Source organism: Fistularia commersonii, chromosome 28 (assembly GCF_037954325.1).
Source record: "Fistularia commersonii isolate RoL2024-O1a breed Wild chromosome 28, RoL_Fcom_v1.0, whole genome shotgun sequence".
Taxonomy (NCBI): Eukaryota; Metazoa; Chordata; class Actinopteri; order Syngnathiformes; family Fistulariidae; genus Fistularia; species Fistularia commersonii.
The window spans coordinates 4,502,820-4,522,115 of record NC_141311.1 but is presented as its reverse complement, the minus strand read 5'-3'; the positions used below and the strand labels follow the sequence as shown (position 1 = coordinate 4,522,115).

Genomic DNA, 19,296 nt, shown 5'->3' with positions numbered 1-19,296 from the left:
TATGGGGGAGGGGGGGGATATTTGCCCTGTTCACACTGATCTATTTACGTGGGAGTGCATTAACATCTATGTGGGCTGGAAGGGAGGCGGAATATGCAAAACGTTTGGAACAAAGCAAATAACTGCAGCTTCTGTGCAAAAAAGATGGTACATTTGCTTGACTTCTGCAGAAGCCAAAAATGCTGTTGTATCACTTGGAGGAGGAACACGAGTTTCCGCAAGTTATCAGCACCGGGAAGATTTTCAGTCTGAATAATTGCCAACGAGGGCTGAATTCAATCTTAATTTTCTTTCTTTTTTTTTTTTTTTGGTTTGAATTGTCAATTGCCTATCCTGCCAAATCTTCACGGAGATGCGGAAAATAATATACAATCTTATATTTTTTTTCAGAAAAACTGATGTCTTCTGTCTATAGAGGAGTAAATCTGCATCAATGTGTATAATTTCAATCAGAAAACACTCGAATGAAGACAGAATTTCAGATAAAATAAATATTGAGATAGCCACCCGCGCAGCTGAAGAAGTGACAAAGGAAACAGAGACACCTGATTCATCGCTTTCAGAGAAGATTTATACTTTGACAAAATGTTTGATTGGGTGCATCAATTTATGAAAATAACATCCGCCGACATCTGCCGGGCCACGGAGGGAACATTTCTACAACTGACTGAATATACTTCACTATCACTCAAAATAGATTTGTTTGCTGATGCTGCCATGTTCCCTCTTGCTCAGCAAGGCTCTGATTTTTTTTTTTTTATTTTCTTCCATTTTCGTACGACTGAGCTAAAAATATTGGGGTTATGTTTGCATTGTTGGAGACGACTTCTATTAATGGGTATGTTTTTTTTTTTTTTTTTTTTCGTGGAATCTGTAATACACGCATTTCCAAATATTGTGCATTCAATGGGCCTTGTATGTGTTTGCGCGCGTGCGCGCGCCTTCTTGTTTTTCCGGAAGAGCAACATTTCTGGCTGTAAAGGGATTTGCAATGTTTGATTTTGAACTTCTTCATGTTATAAGTCAGTTTGATCAATGTCTGCAGCGGATCTTGCTTGCTTCAGGGCACTTTGAACTGATAGATGAATTCCTTCGTGTGTGTCCGCCGACTGATGAGTAGGTGTACAGCGAGAGAGAGGGAGGACAAGGCAAATAAGCGAGTGTGTGGGGATATAATATAAAAATACCATAATATCTGCATACTGCATCTTTTTGGTATGGAAAAGGTGTGGGCGTTTTCTTTCCGAAGAGCCTCCGCGAGCGTTTCGCCGCATCGTGATTGAATCACATATTTAAAACCTCCAATTAGTATTGCGTTACACGTCGGCTCTCCTCGGCTAAAACAGACACCGATGAGTCTGGACTTTATCAGCCGGTCCAGCAGCGGCGACGGGCTGGCAGTCAGGCCTCGGTGGCCAGTCTGGCCCCGGAGCCTAGTGGCCTGTAGAAGAACTAGCATGCAGAAAACCTTTTTAGACTGCCAGAAATCCGATTAATGCCGCCGCCCCACAACCCCCCCCCCCCCCCACACACACACACCCCACCCCGAGCACTGTTGATGCTGAGATAAGTGTTCTTGTGGCCTCCTCAGCTCAACTCTAAAAGCACTATTTCATTAAACCAAAAAGTGAAATTTCAGAGTGCATCATTTTGGATTTATTCATACATTATGAGGTGATAAGACCGGGTGGAGAAGCTTGTCTTCACGCACAAACACGAACACACACACTGGTTTACAGCAGCTGCCGCCAAGTTGTGAAATAATGATGCCGGATAAAAGGCGGCAATGCTGCTGACAGAGTGAGTGGTAGTTGATGAATAGGCGCAAGAAAGATAGAATTTTTTTTTTTTTTTTTTTTTTACACTTTTGATTCGTAGAAATAAATCGGAATTATGAGTCTGTGTATGCTTACCCTATGTGTGTTTATGACTGTGTGGTTTTTCAAAGTCAGGTACAACTTGAAAAGCCTCCATATTTATCTCCAAGTGTTCTGGCCAAGCGTCAGTGGGATGATGGATGATGTCTTCATCGGTGGCCAATTCTCTGAAGTTGTGGTTTAAGCGCTGGGCTGAAAAACAAGATTACATTTAATGGACATTCACTCCCAACCAGAATTAACTGCAGGCTAAACACATACAGCTGCACATAATGTGACATCCAACACACCAATTCAATTGTTTTTTTTTTTTTTTTAACCAAAGCACAAAAAATAAAATAGGTACACAGGTTGGATTTTCAAGCCGCTGTCACTGTAACTTAACTGTATTGTATTTTTTTTTTTTTGTAATGCAAATTATGCTGAGGAGAAAAAAAAGAAACACCTCACTTGAGTGAAATGTTCTGCTGAGAGAACAGAACATCCGCTGACTATAACACGTCTGTCCGTCAATGATAGAAATTGTCTTTTTTTTCTCCCCTCCTCTCTGTGCGTACTAAACACACGGATCCGCAGTTAATTCTTATCCCTCATTTTCATAATCCTCAAACGACTTGTTTCGATCTGGTCGTTTATTTTTCTCGGTCCCCTCCCTATATTCTCCCGGCGATGTTAATGACCACTACGGATGATAGCTATTTTGCAAGAAAGTGCGTGCTCACCTCATTGACTTAGCAATAATGTCTTAAGTCAGCGTGCCCTAAATAGGTATCCATGGTGAATTACAGCTCCCTATCTTCATCAGGGGGTGACCTTTAGCATGGCCTGCTCCTGTATAGTTTTCCTCAGGGTGCAGGGATGTGGGCAGAGCTCAGCTATATACAGTAGGAGTACTCAGTAGGATCAATAAAGCTGCTCCCAGACTCACCTGCAGTACCGGGGGTGGCCTTTGTGTCACAGAGATAAAGAGAAAACACTCCCCGGGCTGTTAGTGTCTGCCAGTCTCCCCCTTTCCACGTTTCTCTCCCCTCGCTCTCTGCAGCCCACGTAGAACAAGATAGATAAATCAAACTTGCATGAGAGAAGGCGGGGGCCGGGCGGGTGGGAGTAATACTAATATTTTCATGAACCACGACAATATTGGAACTTAACCTTTTCTTAAAGGCATGGCGGGGCGGGGGGAGAGAAATCCCCCTATCCATCTGCGGCGGGCTGTGCTGAGACAGCTGAAAGAGCCGAAGGGCGGGGCCCATGTATATTTACTAACTCCCCGCTCGATCCATCAAAAGATAAGGCACGTCGACTCCACCTGTCTATCAGTGTCCGCTCGCATTGCGCGGTTACTTCCTCTCGACCGGCCAATTTTTGGTCTCCTCCACTTGGTATGTGCATGAATAAAGAGAACCCTCTTCTCATTGCTCTCCTAGACTCCTTTCTGTCACTGGTCTTTTGTTGCTGACTCCAATCTTCCACCTCTCACCGTCTCCTCCCTGCTTTTTATCCCTCCTTTTTATGTCCGACCGCTGTGTGCGGCTCTCGGAGCAGGAGCGGTGTGTAGTGCGAGTGTGCTGTCCAAGCAGGTTAGAGAGGGTAATTTGAGCCTCTGAGGGAGCCGTGGGGCTTGGATCTAGTTTTTTTGGACGGTGTGCTGACAGTCAGCAATCCGGCCACTGATCACACCAAAGTCACAGAGATCGGTAAGATGTGTGAAATCCTGGTGGGAAGAGGGTAAGTGTAAATGAGCTAAGGAGGGAGCGAGGGCGAAAGGAGTGATTGTAGCTTTATCCATACAGACAGAGTTGACAGAGATGTCACTTTCCACTTCCAGGTCCGTGTCGGCCCTCGAACCGAAGTCCATTTGCACCTGACACGACGAGGAAGCGGTTATATTTTAAAACCGTGCGCGCGGGCTGAAGGGAACATTACTGTACTGTGTTCGCGGTGACCGGCTTATTAAAGATATATATTCTAATGTGGCGCAGCAGCTTAATGAGTGGGAAGACGGACGCCTCCGCGAAAAGCTTCGATTACAGGAGGAGCCGCTGAACAACACACACACACACACACACACACACACCCAGAAAAGAAAGAGTTGGAGTTGGAGTTTGAGTGGAGTAGACAACCGTCTGGTACAGAAGCAGTTTTAATATGTTAGCCTGTCTCCCTGCTGGCCTCCCCTCCCCCTTTCAGGGACGGCACTAATGCCATTAAGTGTGGGACAGATCTGTTCCATGTCTGCAGGCCTGCCAGTCTACTGGTCTGCCCTGAGACCACTCTCCATCTAATCCTATCCTCCCTCTCCCTCACTCCTTCTCCTCCCCTCCACGCCAGAGACAGGAAGAGGCGGCTAGGAGAAAAATCTAATAAATAAATGAGAGGATGCAAGAGGAAAAAAATATATAAATTAAGTTCTCCATTCTCGTAAATCATGTTGCCAACTTCCAGTAGACAGGAGGGCGGAGCTTGGAGGAGAGCGACCATAGGAGGAAGAGGCAGGAAAAGGCGGTGAGCGAGAGCGAAGGAGGGCGTGGGGGGGGCAGGGAGTCATCCAGAGAGTGCGGGAAGCATTTTTGTTCCACCCTCGACCATAGGCTCGGCTCTGGAGACTCGGCGGCGAGGTGTTTTTAATTGATTTTTGATTAGATGGACATGGGGAGGAGGGTCCATTAGCATGAGGGGAACGAACCTTCCAGAGGAAGAGGAGGGGAAGGCGCGGCGGACGCCAGACGGAGGCCGAGCTATATTTCAAAAGATACGGTGAAGCAAATGACAAGTAAATAAATGCATATGCATATTTGATACGCACCGTTGGGATTAAGCATTTTTCTTTCATTCGAACTGCTTCGCAGCTTAATTGAATTCATTATTTTCTTTAATTATAAACCGTTACCGTGGGGAAACGTCGGCAGCCGTGGACATCCGGGCGAGGTAGATCGGAACGCCGTATTACGGAGGAAAGTCCCGGTGAGCGTCGGAAAGCCGACTTAAATACACAAATGCGGGGATTCATTAAATATACAAACGGCTAAAGAGCGGTTTTGCCATGCATGTGCAGATTTACAGTACACATGTGCTTACATCTACGGACGCCGCGGAGGGATGAATATTTTATTCAAAGGATACAGATTTATTCCGTCCGTGCGGTGACTGCTTTTTTTTGCTTTCGCCGGGGTAACTTCGCCGCAGGTGGCCAATGACCCCTCCGCCATCGCTCGTCACATATACGGGATTATACAGGAGAGACGCCTCCTGGCAGCCGTGGCGATGGCATCCACATCAAGGAGGGAAATCAGATTATGTCAATATGTAGTGAGAGTGTCGCGAGGCGGTCGGGGTGGTGGCCGGGTCAACAAAACACAAGGCATTCACCAGTGGAAATGCAGAATATCTTAAGCAGGTGCGTGGAAACTCACACACACACACTTGCTCACACACACGCGCTACATCCCTGTATTCGGAACCGAATGTTTTATTATTTTCGGCGGCCAACTGTGGGTTTTAAGCTGAAGGTGCTCTGGGGATTCGCTCTCATTGCCAAAAAGCAAACGTCCAAGAACCACCGACGGTTCCTTCAGTAATTATTGTAAACATGACAAGAAAAGTAACTTGAAGGAGGTTAATTTATACACTTTTTATACTAATCAGAACAGATTTGGCGCCTAAAACCTATGCAAATCTCACTGCAGCATTTACACCAAATCATTTTTATTTTTTTTCGCAGGAGATAATGCACTTGCTGATCTGAAATGAGATTTGTGCCGTGTCATAGCGTGGAGCGATCCATCAAGCTGGCGTGTGTGTGTGTGTGTGTGTGTGAGATGAACCAGGAGCAAGAGCATGCTGATCTCATATAGGTTTTTTTTTTTAAATGTTTTTCTTTTATCCAGAATGAATAAAACCATAAGGATTTAAAGTGCGTTATGCAAAGTGAATCAGCATCCGCGACACGGTCGAGTCTCTATGAACTTTTAACAAGCTCCACTCCAGGCAGAGTGGGTTCTTACTCTTCTAGCGAGAACACCGACAACACACATAACAGGTGGCGAAGGAGACATCTCGTGCGCGGCGGCTGAACTTGTGAAATAAAATAAAATGTAAAAAAAAAATCTAAATTTAAATAAAAAATCAAATTTTTCCATCCACGTATTCTGGGATTTTTAAAAAAACCCATCTTTGCAATTCTAAGTGTTTATCCCAGTATTCTCGTGTATCTCCAAACGTGTGGACCTTTTAAACGTGTAATTTTGTTGAAGCAAAAAGTGTTTTCGCCTTAATCCGTAAGAGCTTACAATTATGAATGCCGAGAGCTGAGAATGTTTCTCTTTATCTCGTAATGAGTTCTCCAGTGTCAGCGCATTTGTTTGTTGTTATTTAGAGATTTAATAGCATTATTGTAACATCCTTAATGAAACTGTTACGCTAAACTAGGCTGGTGGGTCACAGTTTGCCGCTCTCCTCGCACTCGACGTGAAGTGTGCACTCCGGATAGAGAACTCGGGATTGGTTAATACCGTGAATATAAACCCGGAAATGTAAAGTCTGATCTTTACGAGTATCGGACAAAGGCGCCCCTCGGAGCTCCTGCGTTTGATTGCGAAACTTTGTGAATCTGCCAAATTTCAACAAAATAAGAACTGCTTGAATTCCTGAGAGCTTTCATACTTACTTGATAATTCCGTTGTCTCTGCTACATATTTCATATTGACGTGTTAGTCTTTTTATTTTATTTTATCTTGAGCCTACACGGCCATGGATACACAAAGACCTTGACGGCGTGATATTGAAAGGAGAGACAATTCAGCGCAACAACCAGAAACTCAATATGGAACTTTGTTGCTATAGAGTGCAATAAAAATGAATAATACTTGAAGAAAAAAAAAAAAAAAAGGAACTGACAAATGACCTCTCACAAGTGAAACTTCTGTTCATCCAGAGCAGTTTATAATATCACAAAAATATAATGGAGGAATTCATTTTTCATGCACAAATGTGTGTAAATATGTAATTTATGTCTAATTTGTATGTGTGTGTATAGAATATATATTTCCGATTTGTCCTCGGGATTAGTTTTAATGGCTGAGCAAATCAAGGAGAGAAATACAACACGGTATTCTCTGAACATAAATTAGATTTGCACCTCAAGCAAACCTTCACTTTGCTTCTCGGTAACTTATCTCACTTCTCATAAGTTTTCAAATCTCCTGACAGCTCTTTCTTCCCTCTCCTAACTTTCATCCTTCTGGTCAGTGAAACTGGTCCCAGCTGCACTTAACCAGAAACCCAGAGCTGCGGACGTAGACATATTCACATACTCCCACTCCCTCACGATTCCCTCGGAGGCACGTAGGGTTAGAGTAATATCCAAAGTGCAGGTGGGACCTGGATTTCGTACCGAGGCTAAACAAAGCATGGCGGGACCATGAGCCAAGTGTGGAGTGATGATCGCTGCAGAGATTGAACAATCAAGGCGGGGAGGCCGGCGGTGGGGGCACTCATGGACTTAGGGAACTTGCACACTAATTGGTAAATTAGTGAAACCTATTTCAAAGCGCCAGGCTTAGCTTTGGGGGACACCCACAGCTCATTACAGGCTCATATTCTGGGCAGAGGAGGAGAAAAATAAAGGAAATTATACAATTGCTCAGGTGAGAATGGCAATTAAGCAAGTGCTTAAGAAGAGGAGGAAATGAAGCCTCATACACACATAATTTACTATTCTCTCCTGTGTCTGGCTTTAAATCGCTGATGATCCGGGGCATGTATTTATTGTGGCGCGGGGAGGGAACCGGAACGGTGCGTGTGTGTTTGGTTGCCCGCATACTTGCGTGTCAATTTGCGCATTTGTGAACGCGTTTCATATGGTTGCCGGGTAAGAATATATGTGCTTATAATGGAGATTGATCTTCCTCGCCGGCGGGGTTTTTCAGATAAGATAAACTTTATTGATCCCCATAAGGGAAATTCCTTTGTCACAGCAGCATAATAGTCATAATCACAAAAAAAGAAAATAAAAAAGGGAAATAAATATGAGTATAAATATAAATAGAGAGACAGAAGATAGCTAGACATCAATGAATAAATACACAGCAGCAGCAACTGCAACGACATCAGGGATAATAATAGACAAAATAAATTCATCAAATCCAGCATATTGGTTGAGCTGCTTTCCAAGCGAAGCTAAGCCACTGCAGACCTGAAATGCACAGAATCCTATATTATAGGCTTCGGATGGTGTGGTTCTGTGAAGACAGGTGACGTATTGTTGTCAATAAGTCCAGGAAAAACGTACAGGCAGAGGTAATTTCAAGGGAGATAAGATAATTGTAAGGCTGTTCGGAGCAAACCAATCTCAGATGAAACCCTTAAGTAGACGAGAAGACGGTTTCCCAGCTTTTACAAGCAAGCGGTTCCTTTAAAAAAAAAAAAAAAATTGATTATGCCCCTTAAAAATTGAACAATTTTCAAGTGGATTCAGTTTCTTTTTGGTGTGGATTTTTACTGCTCCGCTGTGTATCGTTCCCGTAAAAAACACGTTCTAGCGATGTACAAAACAAGTAAAAAAAAAAACTATTTGTCAAGACGATACACGACAAGTTTTTCATTTTACGCTTTTTTTTTTCTTTGAGGTTTTTCGCCCTTTTGGTTTTATCCTTTGGACGCCTCATATCCAGTCTCTGTATGCGGTTATTTTTTTCTATTTTCAATCAGTATGTGGTTAAGTTGGGCTCTTTCAGCGTCTCCTCTTTTCACAACGTTTCTTTTTAAACATGGAAATTCGGATCGGACCGATGACGGAGCAGGTCATGGAGTCACCTTTTATTTTCTCCTTGTCTTTGCTCAAAAGGTGCGCTCTATACACATTATACAAAAAGTCCGTGAAGGTGAAATCATGAATTTCTCTTGAGCTCTTAACTTTATGCCCTTCTTTTTCTCCTTCTCGCGTCTGCACTTTCTACACCCTTTCCCTCGCGCCTCGAGTCGTTCTTCGCCGGACGTTCCTCGCGCTTTTGTTCCTTCTCTTTATCAACATTCGGAGAATGTGTTTATCCGGATATTTGCACAAGCACGCCGTCGACGGCCCTCCTCCAGCCCCCGACCCAGCCGCCCTCCTGTACCAATTTGCCAGCTGTAAAACTAATATTGTCTGTAATCAGATGCAATTAGGCCTGCAAGTTAAGATCTCCTTCCAATTAAAACTCATTAGGCCTATAATGCCATTACGGGACTTCCAAGTCACCGGCGCTTCCACAGCAACCTACTTGTCACAAACGACGGCGCAATCCGTTCCGTGTGAACTTTAAGAAAGATAGATGTACGAGACGGCGGCGAGACCGGCCGAGACGGGAAGGAGGAGGACGGATAGGAGCAGGACGGCGTGTGGTAGATGTTCCGGAGAGAAAAATCTGAGGAGGGATAGTGAAGATCCGGGTGATGCAGAGAGGAGATGCATGGATGGAGAGAAGAGGATGCAGAGGAGAGGGTTAGATGGAGGCAGGCGATTGGCCGTGGCGACCTCCCAGCCGGGAGGAAGTGAAGACGAAGAAGATCGAGAGATGGGAAGTTCCGGTTGAAATGCTTCATATCCCGTCCTGTCATTTTTCAGCGGCGATCCCAACGGACGAAACATGTTCTTTCCTACATTTGTCAGGATAAATTAAGATGGAAATGCCAGCGGTGACAGCAGCGGGAGGCTGCGCCGCTCCTACAGCTGTTGATATTGTACTTTCTTTTACTTTTTTTTTGTGTGTGTGCGATAGCTAAAGTCATTCTATAGTTCAGACTAGATAGTAATAAAAGGATAGGCACGGCCGTTCGACTGTATTCATCCGTATGTAACATTCATAAGAAAATAATGAAAAGCTTTGAATTTCATTCCTTTGAAATGTCAATTTGAAGAATAAATCCTAACAAATAGATGAACGAAATTCAAAAGTAAAGGGGGGGATAAGAAAACTATAAACAGAAAAAGACTTTTATTCTTTGGTGTCAAAAGTCAAATTGCAACACAGGAGGATATTCACTGATTTACCAGAGCAATGAAGTTTTTTTTTCCCCTTTTTTTTTCCGAGAAAATAACACCGCCGAAGGTATATTGGATTTGCTGGTCCCCGTGTCGTGCTCAAAATCACTTCGTCATTGATTCCTGTGCTCACTGCTGAGACTTTTTTTTTTCTTATAAAACCTTGAACAGCTCTACCTTGAAGTTAATGTGCTAAAGGCACACAGACATGGTGGTCTGAGCAGATGGAACGACTCCTTTTGAAAGCACACCATTTTCTTTAGGCATGTAAAGAAATCTTACTGTGTATAATTTATTTATTTTTTAATCCGGCAAAATTGAAAAAAAAAAAAAAAAAAAGAGAAAAAAAATTCCTGGCACGGTGGCATAGCGGTTAGCGCTCTCCCGCCTCTCAGCGAGAAGCACCCCGGTTTGTTTCCGACAGGGGGGGCCTTTCTGCTCGCAGGGTCTGCGTGGGTTTCCTTCGGGTTCTCCAGACTTTCCTCCCACGGTCACAAACATCCAGCGGGTTCACTGGAGAAACCAAAACTGCCCAGATCTGTGAATGAATGAGTGAAAAGTTGGATGCCTAGATGACTGTGAATGAGAGGGAACGCTTGCGCGAAAATAAAAGTGACTGGTTGTTTCCACCCCCCTATGACATGAATGGGAGGATGAATGCTTGTCTGCGTGATGTGTGAATGACAAGATGAATAATGCCGATAAGAGAAGATAAACTTTATTGATCCCCATTGGGGAAATTCTTTTGTCACTGCAGCATAATAGTTATAATTATTATTATAATGTATCATTATCTATTTATTTATTTATTATTATTTATTATTATTATAATTATTATAATTAAAGTATATATTGTCGTGAGTCATGAATATTGGGGTTTATGTTGATGGTTGTTTTCTGTGTGATTTTGGGGTTGATGGGAATTTTTGTGGGTGTGGTTTGGGGTGCAAGGAATTCTGTTTTTTTTTTGTTTTGTTTTTTTTTTTACCTGGAATTAGGCGGGAACAGTTAGTTGAATAGCAGGCTTGTGTGGCGGATATTGCTTATGAAACGGATGTTTTACCGTCACCCTGGTGTTTCCCTGTCTAAAACGCGTCTCAGAAAATTAGAATATTGTGATAAAGTTCTTTATCTTCTGTAATGCAATTAAAAAAAACAAAAATTACTTTTTCATGATACTCTAATATTTTGATATAGGATTTTTGAGTTTTCTCAAGATGTAAGCCATAATCAGCAATATTAAAATAATAAAAGGCTTGCAATATTTCAGTTGATTTGTAATGAATCCATAATGTATGACATTTTTGTTTTTGTAATGGCATTACAGATGATAAAGAACTTTATCACAATATTCTAATTTTCTGAGACAGTCCTGTATATTACAAAAAGCAAAAGACAACCACAAATAGACAACAGAGAGAACAACAACAGCAACAACATCAAGGATAAGAATAAACAGAATAAAAAAAAAGACAGTGAGGGTGAAAATAAACAACCAGAACTAAACAACAACATAGACAGAGTGACAATAGCACGTACAAGAATAAAATAAATGAACGAAAACATGCAGGATACAAGCGGGCTGCGACCAACAAGGATAAATATAAGACGACAGAGTGAGGGCGTGACACGTGAATGGGTGAGGTAGTGAAAGATGAATGTTGTGAGAGTGAATATTTGAATGAGAGTGAACGCTTGGTTATACGTGTCTGTACGACACGCGATAGAGAGGAAGAATTTTCGGATGCTTGTACGACCTGTGAACGAGAAAGTGAATATTTGTATGTCTCCGTGACGTGTGAATGAGAACACGACTGACACTGCGTGACATGTTATAGAGGAAGAATGGTCGTGTATTTCTACGCGGCATCTCAACGAGAGAGCGGATGGTCGGCCGTACAGAACGCGAGCGGTTGTTTTCCCGTAGACGACATGCGAATGAGACCCTTACATGCTTGTCAGTCTCCACGTGTCGCCCCGTAATCGACCGGCAAATCGGTTCAGGGTGACCCCCCGCCTCTCGACATGTGACAGCTTGGATGGGTTCCATAGCCTCCCGCGACCCCGAGCGCAGCATAAACAGTATTGATAGTGAATGAACGAATGAAAAATTCTGAGGACAGTGCATTGAAGAACTCCAGTACACTAACAGGGCGTTTATAAGTACAAGGGTTTCAATTTGGTGTCTCGGGCCCGTGTGTGACTATGTGATACCAATCAGCAATAATTACCAGAGGGGTTTGAGTTTTCCCCTTTCCTCTAATTGGCCTTTGCTGTCAATCAACAAGTGATTTCTGCACACAATTGAACTAAGGGGGAACGATAGAGGCTGTGATGGCAGGATAATTGAAAATAATTGAGCAAATTGCGTATTTGAGAAGTTGGCTTCATCAGCGCTGCGGGGGCGGAATATCAGCATGTGGAGAGAAGGGAGGTGAGCAGAGGAAAAGCCAGATCTTAATGATAATAAACAAAACCCTTGCCTCCATTTTGCTTCCACCCTCGAGGATAGACACGCCGATCGGAATAATCAGCCCGCACATGTCTGTATGTCACACGCATGGAAGGAAGATGAGGACTTTTTGAACTCGACATCTTGAGCTTTAGCTGCTGCTCATCCACGGCATCCTGGCCTAGCCTTAAAAAAAAAAAAAAAAGAAAAAAAAAAGAAGAAAAAAAGCCCCTCAAGCTTGGCCCGAGTGTACGGCGCAACTGTGTTTGAGTCGCTACGTAAAATTAAACGTGTGAATTCAAAAGTGGGCATGTGTGAGGCTGAGAACGAGCGTTAGGAGGAAGGATGGGGGCGGGGGGGGGGGTCCAAATATTACACATTTTCGGAAACGATTTGATTTCATGGCTCGGAAAAAGCGCCCAACATTTGTAAATGTAAAATATCATGACTAATGTATGCACTTTATCCACAAACTTTATTTTGGCTTGGCGGCGTGTCTGTGTGTAGTGGCATAAATCAACTTAAGTCTACTGCATTTTCGTCCGTGGGCGGATTTGTGTATCTGATGGAGTAGCAGTACTGACAAGCTATTGGGACTAAAAACGGCCCCTCGGTTTCAGTTGTTTGTCATCTCTTCCTTTTCTTCCTCCTACTCTCCCCCATCCTCAAGAGCTGCCTACCTTCCGCAGCTTTGAAAAAAAAAAAAAAAAAAAAAAGGAAAACATCTCGCTTGCAATTTACATTTCCATATGCTGACAGTGGCGCCGGGGAGAGTGGATAATTGGGTTGAAAGTGGTGACGGTGAGAGCAGCATAGAAAGGGATACGGAGAAGGCCGACAGAAAAAGGAAAAAAAAAAAAAAAAAGGAAAAAGAAAAAAAAAAAAAGCACACCATTACAGGGTGTTTTTTTTGTTTTTTTTTTTCCTTTTTTTTTTTTTTTTCTCCCCTTCGCTCGTCATTTTGCCATGCTGCTCTTAACCACTTGTGTAGCTGAAAAGATTTACCTTGGCCTCCCATTCTCTCTCACCCCTGCGGAATCACTCTCTGCTTGCCTCACTCCCACCCTGCCACTGTCTCATCCATATTCATCCCACATCCCTCTCTCTCTCTCTCTCTCTCTCTCTCTCTCACCATGTCACCCACAGCATGGCGTTAATACACCAATTAGTACTAAGAGCAGATAATGGACTATGTCATATTGCAAAAGGGAAAGGGAGGCAGAGTTAGTGAAAAAGAGAAAAAAGTGCAAGCTTGAAAGAGGGAGAGAGACGGTGGCGGCGGTGGTAGTAGTAGTAGTAGCAGCAGCAGCAGTCGTAGTTGTGGTGGTTGTAGTAGTAGTAGTGTTGGAGGAGGAGGTGTCTTTATGGATGTGATCTCGGAAAATGTTGAAATGCTGCGTTTGCTGTGAACATCCATCCAATGGAAAGAACATGATGGGAAGAGCGCTCCGGTGGTCACGGGGCTGCTATATAAAAGCTGAGGTGTTACACCAACGCTTTGCTGGCTGCAAATACTGATGTCTTTTCCGGCTTTGTCCGACTCTTAAACCCTTTTCATTGGTTTCCTCCCCTTTCACTACTGGAAATGCCATACAGGTTATTTATTTTTTTTTGGTTTCTTTTTTCTTTCTTGCCACTGCGCTCATATCTATGCCTCCAGGCCTCCCACTCCGTTGCACTGTATATAGAGGGCATGCGTGAAGGGCCGAAAAGACTTCCTCCAGGGAGGGTGTTTGTGTAATAAAATGTTTTTATTTTTATGTATGCCCCACATTTCACAAATAGGATATTGATTTTTACATTACAAAAAAATCTATCTTTAATACCGGTTTAACAACATAACAAGCTGAAAACAATACCCGCGCGGAGAGTTGTGCCTCACATTTCCCATTTTATCACGATACATTTCGCCCATTAAGACATCACTTATTCATATGTTGTATGAGTGTAATGTTTATATTTTTTCGACCCATCAATATTCATTATCTTATCGCAACGAATACATATAACTCAAACTATTCCGCTGATTTTACGCACACGGCGCACAATATGGTGTACTTTCTCGAGAAGAAAAATGCGATTGTGTTTTGTGGTGAAGGAGATAATTTTTCAATCACTGCAAAATGAGCTGTATCACTGAGAAAATAGGAGCTATTTGCAAATAGGGCAAGGTGCTATGTAAATAACGGTGCTGCATAAACATGAGCTCTGACAAGGAAAAATTGGCATTAATCAAACATGAGGTAGAACAAATTAAAATATGCCAGCTGTATTCATTTTCACCTTCTCTTTTAGGAGAAAACAAGAAATATTCGGGCAAACAGGACCACTGATGCTTTGTTGATAAAGTCTGTCTTATCACAGAAGTCGTTGCGGTTTTGAGAATAAATGCGACAATGAACAGAAAGCGAACAAAAAGATTTATTATTAACAAAGACTGAATTTCTCACAGTCTTGATAGAGCTTGAATAAATTTATTCAGCGCGAGAAAGTCCCCACACAATGGTATAAAACCACTACAATGCAAGATGGTGACAGTTTCTTATCTCAGATGTTCTTTTTGCACCCCCTACACACACACACACACACACGCACACACACACACTGGCTTGTGCAATTGAACAACTGCGTTCATCAACACATACCTGGTTCTTTTTATTTAGGAAAGTAATCATGGATTTGGGTTTATAACATTGGGGTCCAGACCGTTTCACCAGACGGACGATAAACATCCAACTCTCCCACTGGATTCAAAGTCTGCAAATAAAGAAAGGCAGTGTTTATGGATGAAAATGACACTGATTGTTTCCTGCTGTTACAGAGTAAGTCACTGTTATTCCAAACAATTAATGTACCGTGTAAAATCAAAAATTGCTATGTTGAAATTCCTAAATAAATATCTACTTGCAAAGATAACCATCTACACATTTGCAAAGTTTGCAATTTCAGCATTTTTCCCAACAGTGTATTGATAACATTTCCTCACCATTCAGACCACAGACGTGGTTTAACTGTCTTTCAGTATCAGTGAACGCCAGACTCCAGTGTTGTCAAAAATGTAGTTCACTATTCAGCAGCCCATCTTACTTTCATGCGGCACTATTCCTTTTTTGTTGACATCTACAGCTTAGTTATAAGAAATATGCCATCTAGTCAACAGTAGAATGGATGAAGAAATATAAAGTAAAATGAATATTAAGTGAAAAATTAAAGAAAACACAGTGTTGTTGATTTCAAATGAAAGTGAAGCTGACCAAGTCGCTGACAGCGAGAACATTGCCCGAGACTAGTTTCCTCCCAAAACTACCGTCTCGTCTCCTCAACTTTGATATAATTTCTGTAGTGAGATCCAAGATAAGCTTGGAAAGCCCCGATCGCGGCTCTAAAACCTACGAGTTGATGGATACGCTGAACTCATAGGAAGACCGAGAGAGGCTCCGTTATTCTTTCTCACAAGTCTGTGAAACATTAAATCGCCGAAGTCATCGGTATAGGTTCTAAATGCTGCATACTATAGTTGCCTTCTATAGTGTCCTAACATCATTAGAAAACAGACAAAAAAAGTTTACAAATAACAGCAAAATGTTGGGAAAATACATTTTAAAATATTACAATAATGACGTAAAATTGCATTCAATTACAAAAAAATGTACATTTGCCTGTAGTTTTTGTAGATGTGACCTTGAATGTGTGTGTGTGTGTGTGTGTGTGTGTGTGTGTGTGTGGTGGGGTGTTCCTTCCAGATTGAGTAACACGTCAATTACAAGGTTACCATGTCCGAAAGGTTACCCTGGTTCATCATTAAATAATGTTGGCAATAGATGTAGCGATAGATGATTTTCATTAACTTTCTGGAATGCTATGTTTTTGTATGTATTGGTTTCGATGCACCTTTTCATCTCCTTGAGTGGATGTTCTGCTGCTGTTGGTTATTTACGTCCTTGAGAAGCAGAGGCTATTTCTTTATCAAATTTATTTGTGTTAGCAGAAAGAGAAAGGTTAGGGGCGGCGTGCGTGTGTGCACGTGCGTGCATGTGTATGCGTGTGCGCGCGAGAGTTTGTCATAAGCTTTAATTACAATCGAGTAAATCAAACTCACAACCAGCTTTCTCTCATGAAGACCCATTTGGGCTAAAAACCTTAGAGTAGCAATTTATGTGTCATTTTCCAATTTAAAACTTACTCCATTTACAAGGACTTTATTGTCCTTGAGTGATCAGGCACAGGGTGCTGCAGTACTCCAAGGAAGCACCACTGGTGTTCAGTAGGCAAATCAGCACTTAATCATGTGATCACTATTGTTGTTGCTAAGAGACCGGAGTGTGATGTACAACTGCTCAAATTGTGCAAAACATGAGCTGGCACTGTAAATCTGTCCATGTAGTGGGCCACATGTTCATTCTCTCGAGCGGGCAATGAGGTCTGACTACAGTCTCTTCTGATTACATCGATTATTTATTTCAAAAGTGATATAGTGTGTGACTGCTGGGGAGCACAAACTATACTATGGCTGCTGTTTATTGGTGCAATGAGTCAGACAGACCATGAAGGTCAATTGACTGGATTTGAGAGCGGTATAACAGTAGGTACCGTGTGACAGAAGGCTAAGTAGGAAAGGCATGTAAAGCTTATCCAGGAGAGCCTGCTATTAGCTGTCATAATGGAAAGTGACAAAGGCATTTTCAGACGTACCCGAACGGCTGTAACATGCACTTTGCACGGTGGAGCCGCTGCATGTGATATGAAAAGGAAATAATCACGTCTGGCTATATAATTCCCCTTGTGCTCACGGTGAGTGAAGACAGCCTCCTTGTAAGCCTGAAGTATTTACATATATTGCAAGACCAGGCATACGGATAGATTTACCAGAGTATTATATAATCATCGTGTATATTCATACATACCTTTGATGAGTCCAATAACTTATCGTACGCATTGACTTTGACCTTCGTCCGTCTTCACAGCTCCTCCATCTAACCCATGGGCGCCCACACTTTTTGGCTTGCAAGCTACTCTTATAAGTAAAAATAATCTATAATCTACCAGGAATAAAAATGATCTGTACAAGCACACACACACACACACACATACACATATATATATATATGTATATATATGTGATATATATATATGATCGTAGGTCTTGATGTGATATTTGTATGAGAGAGTGAAGGGTTTTATGTCTACTGGCGATCGGTCCGGGGTCAGATACGCAGATTATAGATTATTTTCCTAGTCTCACACATCATAGAGAGAGTGGGTGCACCAAGAATATTTAATACTTAAAATATGTATTGTTTCCCTTGCATAACAGCAGGAACATGAATGGCACAATACAATTCTGTACATTTCTGGCCATTGCCTTACTCTGATGACGCCTTGCACTGAATCAGCCTCAAACACACTTCCAAATGTCCGTCAGTCATGGTGGAACAGTATTCGGAATCGAGATATTGGATTGGCTGTACTGTATGTCAATCAAGTGTCTCGATGCTGCGTTGCGGGTGGCTGATAGGCCATTTAATGACATACTATCATCCCGCACTTCCTGTGCTGTAGTGTGTTCTTTGGCTTGCGGGTGAGTTGTTTTTTTCACGTTGTGCGGTAGAGTTTATTTTAAAAGGCAGGGCTTCGCGATCGACCCGCGTTGCCTTTGCGATCCACCAGTAGATCGGGATCGACCCGCGTTGGGCGCCCCTGATCTAACCCTATTCTCTGCATCCTCCTCTCTCACGCCGAACAAACTTCACGTTATCTTTCAATCCTACCGTAATTCTCCTCTCTGGTCCTCCCCTGGACCTCCTGCCTGGCAGTTCCAAACATCAGCATCCTTCGACCACTACATTCGCTGCCGCTCCTTCGGTTCATGTCCAAACAAGAGGCAAAATATCCCACATGGTAGCAACGGCAGGCTTTGCATGGCAAAGAGTTTCTTGTTTGAAGACCAACAAAGGCCTTGTTTTAGGGGGGAATTGCCTGATCTACTTGTGTTTGCCTAGGTTCACTAAAGTTGTACTCAAGTTCTTACTCACTGGGGTTTTGTTTCCAATTCACAACCCATCAAATATACCCTGGAATGTTGGTAATAGTTCATCTGTATTGGGCGCTACACTCACATACCATCGCGTATTTGGTCTACCGATGAAACACCTGGCACATCCTCCAAAGCCCCCTGTTTCTGAGGCAACACTTCAGGCGTGGACCTTGAGAAAAAGAACTTGACACGTACAAAGGCAAAGGGGCAGAACCCCATCACCAAACAGGGTGTTGACAACAACACGGCGATACATCTGTCCACGACACTCGAACACAGAACTGTTGAAGCCGTGAGATTAGGTTTGGAGTTACTCTGTCTCTATGGGGAGGGGGGCAGGGGGTTGACCCAATTGACTGTAGGCAAGGGACAGGCCGTCGCACCATCAGCGAGCCAGGTGTTTTGTGTATTTTACCACTCGCCATCGAAGCAACACTCGACTTATCGGTTCATCTCCTGGGATCCTTGCACATGTCAAAGCCTGCCAGTGTACATATTGGATCCAGCAGAGGCAAATTTACCTCACTGGTTCTTCCATGGGGTGGGCGCCTTCATGTTTGTGTGAACAAATGAAGGGATTCTGCTAAAGTTGCGCCGCCGCTGTCACCATGAATTTGCAAAAAGCTGGGGTGAGCCACAAGTGTTGACATCGCTCGCCCCGCGGTGGCCACGTGATTCGTGTGCACCATCTTGGCAGTAGATAATAAAGGACTTGTTACAGAAGGGAATGTGTCCTCTGGCAGCTCTGACTGTTTTCTTTGTGAGAGTAAAAAGAGACACTGAAATGAGGGAAGCTTCCCCAACAATAGTGGAGATAAAAGGTAGGGAGATCATGGCACAGAAAGTGGAGACGTTGCTGTTCCAGCTCTGCTTCTGCTTGGTCTCTTCTCAGTCACTCAAAGCTGAAATTGGA

At 42.9% G+C, this 19,296-nt stretch overlaps 1 long non-coding RNA gene across 1 annotated transcript; it reads right to left on the bottom strand.

Annotated features, from left to right (window-relative positions):
- Window positions 1–1,687: 1,687 nt before the first annotated feature.
- On the bottom strand, window positions 1,688–3,383 carry LOC147217257 (uncharacterized). The gene is made up of 3 exons (XR_015108988.1): window positions 3,030–3,383; window positions 2,806–2,913; window positions 1,688–2,069 (listed from the first exon to the last, which is right to left on the bottom strand). It is a non-coding gene; the product is annotated as an uncharacterized LOC147217257 (long non-coding RNA).
- Between the last annotated feature and the right edge of the window lie 15,913 nt (window positions 3,384–19,296).